Below are 6,924 nucleotides of genomic sequence, written 5' to 3' on the forward strand. Positions count from 1 at the left end.
TCCTAACCACTAGACTGCCAGAGTATTCCCTAGTGACATGACTTGAATTCCTTGTTACACCTGCATCTGTATACCATCTTATGCTGTCACACACTTACACACACACACACACACACATATATATGAATGACATATACTTGACATTTACACCCATACACATATATTTATATGGACTTATACCCCTTTATCAGGCTTCCCAGGTGGCGCTAGTGGTAAAGAACCCGCCTGCCAACACAGGAGACATAAGAGATGTAGGTTTGATCTCTGGGTCAGGAAGATCCCCTGGAGGTCATGGCAATGCACTCCACTATTCCTGCCTGGAGAACGAGCATGGACAGAGGAGCCTGGTGGGCCACAGTCCATGGGGTCGCAAAGAGTTGGACACGACTTAAAGCTATTTAGCATGCACACGCACGCATACCCCTTTATCACCTTGTCTTTCACACAACTGAGGAAAAAGATTTCCAAAGTATCTGATTATTTCCAGCAGTAGGGCCTCTGAGTTGAGTTGAAGTTTTTCCTCTGTAAAAGCAACCTCTGTCATGTTACAGAATCTATTTTTCAGTTTCGTGTCACTGGCCAATGTGTAAAGTGGGGGCACCCTGCTGAGTAGGAAAACGATATGCAGTCTACCTTTAGCTTGCTGAGCTCAAAGATTCATCCAGTGGAGGAAAGAACACCCCTTTTTTTTTCTTTCAAACTTATGAGAAGGGACTTCCCTGGTGGCCCAGTTGTTAAGACTTTGCACTGTTAATGTAGGGGGTCCGGTTTCAATCCCTGGTCAGAGAACTAGATTGCATGTGTGACAACTAAGACCTCACTCAGCCTAAACAAATAAATATATGTATATTAAAAAAAAATGAGAAGATGCCATGGCAGACACACGTTTTCATAAAAAGGGAAATCTTTTTTCTGAATAGTATCGTTTTATGATCTAGCAGTGACCTTGCTTGTATCAAGATCTATGACTTATCTGATGCATTAGGCATTTGTATTTTTCATATAAATTCACAAAATTTATAATTCATAAAACACAATTTGGAGTGAAAAAAATCAGACACATTGGATTATTTTCAAACTGAGAAAATAATGAAAAGATGTGAAACTGTAAAATGTAGCTAAGCCACTAACATGAGATGGAATTCAGAGATTGGCAAGAAGAAATGGAGTAACCAATAATCTCTGAATTAGAAATTTAGCAATAATGCAGTCAATCTTACATCATAGATTAAATCATGATATTGGCCATTATATACACAATGATATCATGATAGAAACTTATTTCTCCAGATTTGATACTTTGAAAATATATTCTGAAATGCAAGTATGAAGGAGTCTGGTAGATTAGAATGGGGATTTTTTTCCCTTATACAAATAGATAAAAGTTAGGTTAACAGTGAAAGTGAAAATGTTAGCTGCTCGGTCTTGTCCGACTCTGCACCCCTATGGACTGTAGCCCACAAGGCTTCTCTGTTCATGGATTTCTCCAGGCAAGAATACTGGAGTGGGTTGCAGTTTCCTTCTCCAGGGAATCTTCCCAACCCAGCGATCAAACCTGGGTCTCCTGCATTGCAGGCAGATTCTTTCCCATTTGAGCTACCAGGGGTTAACAGTATATTCTTTTAAATGACTCTACACCAACAATATTTAATTTCTGGCCTTTAGTCTTAAGATACAAAATACTGTGGAAAACTTAAATGGCATCAATTTTGTACTTTGCTTTAAATATGGAGTCCCTGAACTAAATGAAGTTCCTTATAAACAGCAATTAGTTTATACATGATAAACCAGCCACCTTGAATTTTTTCTCATGAACAGGATTTTTATTTCTGGGTCCACAGTCTCAAAGGAAGGTTCAGTGGAGTCACTAGGGACCAAACAAGACGACACATCAAATAACCTCTCACCATGAAAGCAAGTTCCTCTAGAAGTGGATACAGAGGAGAGAAGATAGCTCTCTGATTTTACTTGATACATGAATAGAAGAATTCAGGTTCCAGAAGAGACCACCTGCTATCCTTTATAGGTGCTAAGAAATGCCAAAATTAAAAGTACAAGAAATATGATGCTCTAAATAGAGAAGGGAAAAGACTGGTAGTGAACTTTCAGATTTTAGACAAGTAGACTGCACTGGTTGCTGTTAAAATACACATCCACTGGCAGAGAAACATTTTGCTCAGCTTGTACTGGGTGCTGTAGTACTCTTAGGGTAATGCCTTTAACTTACAATGAGGCATTGTTAAAAATATTCCTTTTTTCCCTGCATATGTGTATGAGTCTGAGAACATGTAATGGCTTTTGTGTGTGTGTGTGTGTTGGGGGAAAATTCATTTGTTTCATGGTGTTTCATTCCTAAGGGGGAGTTAAATAAGAAGAGTTGTTTGCTGTATGAAAAGATTACTTTATATCACACTAAATCTAAGAGTTTATTATTTTGGGGACAGACTCTCATTTCAGGGCAGGATCAGTATGTCCCTGAGTGTATTCTGTCCTTTTCCTGCCTGGTAGAAACATTCTGTAGAGACCTCCAAAGAGCAATTCCCTCAAGTCACAGTACCAGAAACTATCTTATTCTCAGCAGAGAGGCATTATTTCCAAAACACACTCTGAGCTATAAGATTCACCTGTAAATCTTAATTCTCCTAGTGCTCAGGTACTGAGAGAGTTTGTTGATGTTGAATAGAAACACTAAGTAAAAAATTATACATTAAATTTTTTAATCAGCTATACTTGAAAATTGTTATTTTTTGTATAGTTTAGCACACATCTAAACCATACATTCCCCTATTCCAACACAATAATCCTAAAAAATTATTGAGCCAGCAGAACAAAAATAATAAGCAAATTAATTAACGAACTGGTTGAATTCAGGACAGTTTGTAATTCCTTGTGCAGAAGTAATCTGGTGTGGATGTATCAGTTACAGCAAACTTTTTTTTTTTTTAACAGCAAACTTTATAACCACCAACCTTACCACAAATATTTCAATGTACACATATTGTCTTTTACATTTTTCGAATTTTCTGGTTTTGTACTTCTTAATCTAATCCAAAAACACTGTAATTGATTAGAATATGCAAAAAATACAGCTTTTGCAAGCACTTTAGGAACTTAATTTAATTCACATGGCCAGTGTTAGGTAAAAGTAGAACTGAATGCTTTAAAAGCAAATAACACCTTCAATTAAATATAAATTAAAAGGGTAAATATAGTCCCGCTAATACTTAAACTTGAAAGCTTTCTTAGTTGCAGTATCCTATTTGTAATAATTTGGATTATTACACCTGAGGATGAAATATACTTGACATATTAGGTGTGGCCCAGATGAAGGCTCTACTTTTTCTTTTCTGCTCTGTAGAACATGGGGTTCTAATTCATCAGGCCTCATTCTATGGACTGACTTCTAGTGTTTCTCCTACTGTGACTATTGTCTAAAGGTAGGGACCTGCTTCACATCTGAATATATGTAGTCCACTTACATATACTCATGTTAGAAATGAGAATTAATGGTTTTTATAACCACAGTTGAGACAACATTCCATCTAAAATGCTGAAAACTCTAGTTTAATATGTGAAAATGAAGCATCCAAAGAAAGATTTGTTTTAATATGTTCTAGGCTTCACACTGCAGCCTTTCATAAAAAACGTGAGATGACAGATAGCAGATGGATTTATTTTTTTACTTAGCTACAAAACTACAAATCAGTTTTATATAAACAGATCCCTTAGCCAAAGAGAGCTTGACAGTAATTCTCTAAGACTCATCAAATCAAGGAAAGTGATTATATCTGATGACTCGAAATATTGTAAAAGTAGAATATACCACATAGTTTCAATATATTAGTCTAGATAATCCATTAAGTACAACCTTTTTTTAATGAAAATGTTTTTCATATACCATTTACTCTTTAGAATGATACATAATTCTAAGCCATTTTCAGAATAAACTGAAGGCATTAGAATAATCTGAAACTACTAAAATAGTTTTCAAGTTGCAAACTATATTAAATATTTTTATACTTTTAGGAACATCAGAGGTCAATGTGAGGTGCTTTTTTTTTTTTTACTAATGAAGTTTTATTTTTCAAAATGTACAGTTGGTGGGACCTGTTCATGCATTTTCACCAGCAGCTGGAGCATCTCCACCCTTGGTGTTTCTAGTATAAATCATTTGAGCTAGGTCCTTTGAAACCAGTTTAATAAGTCCTTTACTAAGGAGTTCGTGAAGGGTTGCCCTGGCCTGGGAACCATGAATCTTCAATCTCTCAGAGACGACAGCTGGAGTTATAAGCTTATAGTTGCTTCTTTACAGAGTTTGTCATATGTTGCTTTGTCAAACAAGACTAGGTTATTGAACTTGTCTCAGATTTTACCTTTGGACCAATTCTTTTTGGCCATGCCCCCAGATTGGTACACTGGATCTTTGTCTTTCTTGGCCGATTTTCTGGCGTCTTTCTTCTTCTTGTCGTCCTTGGGCGGCATAGTGAAGCTGGGAGAGCAGCTGTGACCACTGCTGCCTTGCTAAGATGTCAGACCAGTGTGAGGTTTTAAAAATATTTTTATCTTATGTATTAGACTAACACTTGTACATTGAAACAGCATACAGAATTTAGGTAATTAAATTTCTTTTAAGAGAAGATACAAGACGTGTTGTGCATAAAACACTTAAATCAGTTGTAAAGTGTTTTTTTTTTTTTTTTCTTTTCATTTCTCTGTAATATTTGGAGGCAGACCCAAAACAACTTGAGAACAGTGATGAAGAGAGATTCTGTACGTTATAGCAAGGCTCTCAGGCTGCACTTAATTCTGCTATAATGACATCTGGCCAACATTCTAAGATGAAATTTTCAATAAATGCTGGCTACTAACACGATTCATTATGGTTTCTCCTGATAAAGGATGTGGGCAAAAATTGCTTTGGCTCTAAAAAAGCTTTCACTTCATTATGAGACTGGATCAATCACCATCAGTAGAAGATGCTCATTGGGCTACTTCTTTTGCAGCTGTTATGCACTTTGTTATCAGGGCCCATTGAAGGCACTAAGAAATTGTTTCTATTAGGCAGGCATTATTGCTAGACTGCTCTAAACTAAATTTGCTTTTAAGTGTATTTCTTTAGTAAAGAGATGGAACAATCAATCTGAACTGAGACCAATGTGAGATCACCTGCTTATCCATATAAAAGTAATGCCATTTAGATGACATTTTATTTGTGTTTCTGCACAGAAATAAATGAAAATATATTTTCCCACTGAACTGAGAAAGGGAAGTCAAGTTACTCAGTGATCACCATGCATTTGAGACACACAGAGAAGCCGAATTTCATTCATGTCTAGCACCTCTCTCCTTCTTGTTTTAACTTCTCTCCCTCATAAGGAAAATTTAAATGTTTCTATAGATGGAGGTTGCAGTTAAACTAAAGCTTTAAACCATGTCTACCTGCCTCATCATTTCATATCTTTCTGTTGATTTTGTATCTGCATTTTTGGATCATATAAGAAAAGAATTAGATAAAACTTGAAATAAGGTTTTTCAGACATTGAAATGGGTTTAAATAGTCACCTTGATATACAGGCATTATTTTGCATTTCATATTCATGGTAAACACAATATATTGTAGCAGATTCCCTTGGACATGCTATATTTAAATTTTTACTGCTTTCCTCTCTTCTGAGTGCTCCCGGAAAATAAAATGCAGAATATTATATTACCCAGAATGACAATTAATCTCTTCAGTCAGATTCCCTTTATTATAAAAGAAAAATTCAAAAGGTCGTCTACCATTTCATAGGTAGTTTATTCTGAATGTACCTGAAGAAAAGCATATAAATTAGAATGTGTGAGCATATTCAAGAGTTCTTACATGTTAAAGAAGTGTGAATTATTGCAAAGGAGAAAGAGATTTGAGAACAAGCATGCTACAGTGATTCAGAGTGACAACTAAAGATTTCCAAAATAGAACTTCTGAACCACCCCCAAATATCCAGCCTGGGATTTTGTTTTGCCACATCTCTACTAGCAAAATAAGAGAGGCAATTTACCATCACTTGTCAGGCTGCTTAGTATTTCATTACTGCTAAAACACCAAAGCATTATTGGATATTATTATTGTATTATTCAACCTTCTTCAAACTGCTTGGGTATATAATAAATAATTGGCTAGGAAATATAGCTGGAAAACTTTTTTAAAGTAGGTAATTCTCAGCTCTTCCATAAAACCTTATTATGCTACACAGTCTTATTAGAAAAGATTACTGTATTTTGCTAATTCGTTAGCATTTATGGGTTTCTCTGTCGATCCCTGGGGCTTTCCTGATAGCTCAGCTGGTTAAGAATCTGCCTGCAATGAGGGAGACCTGGGTTCGATCCTTGAGTTGGGAAGATCCCCTGGAGAAGGGAAAGGCTACCCACTCCAGTATTCTGGCCTGGAGAATTCCATAGACTATATAGTCAGACATGACTGAGCAACTTTCACTTCACTTCACTATTGATCCGTGGGTTGGGAAGATCCCTTGGAGAAGGAAATGGCAACCCACTCCAGTATTCTTGGCTGGGAAATTGCATGGAAAGAGAAGCCTGGCAGGTTAGCATCCATGGAGTTGCAAAGAGTCAGACACGACTGAGCCACTGAACACACACATACACATGTAGGCCCTAAGTGAATACCAACTTCATTGTCATCTCTATCAGCTCTGGAGAAACACTGATGTTGCTCATGAAACACTTCTGAAGATTTGCTAATCTGTTGAAGAAAATGGAGTAGATCAGAGATCATGTTATATTAGTTAGGTAGCATCATTAATATAACAAATCAGCATCATATATATATGTGTGTGTATATATATATGTATATATATATATATATATATATATATATATATAAAACAAATGAATCCTGAAGTGTTTTAATGGTTCAGAAATGTA

At 36.1% G+C, this 6,924-nt stretch overlaps 1 pseudogene; it reads right to left on the minus strand.

Annotated features, from left to right (window-relative positions):
- Positions 1-4,111: 4,111 nt before the first annotated feature.
- LOC136145523 (small ribosomal subunit protein eS25 pseudogene) lies at positions 4,112-4,482 on the minus strand (annotated as a pseudogene).
- Between the last annotated feature and the right edge of the window lie 2,442 nt (positions 4,483-6,924).

Source organism: Muntiacus reevesi, chromosome 13, assembly GCF_963930625.1.
Source record: "Muntiacus reevesi chromosome 13, mMunRee1.1, whole genome shotgun sequence".
NCBI classification, from domain to species: domain Eukaryota; kingdom Metazoa; phylum Chordata; class Mammalia; order Artiodactyla; family Cervidae; genus Muntiacus; species Muntiacus reevesi.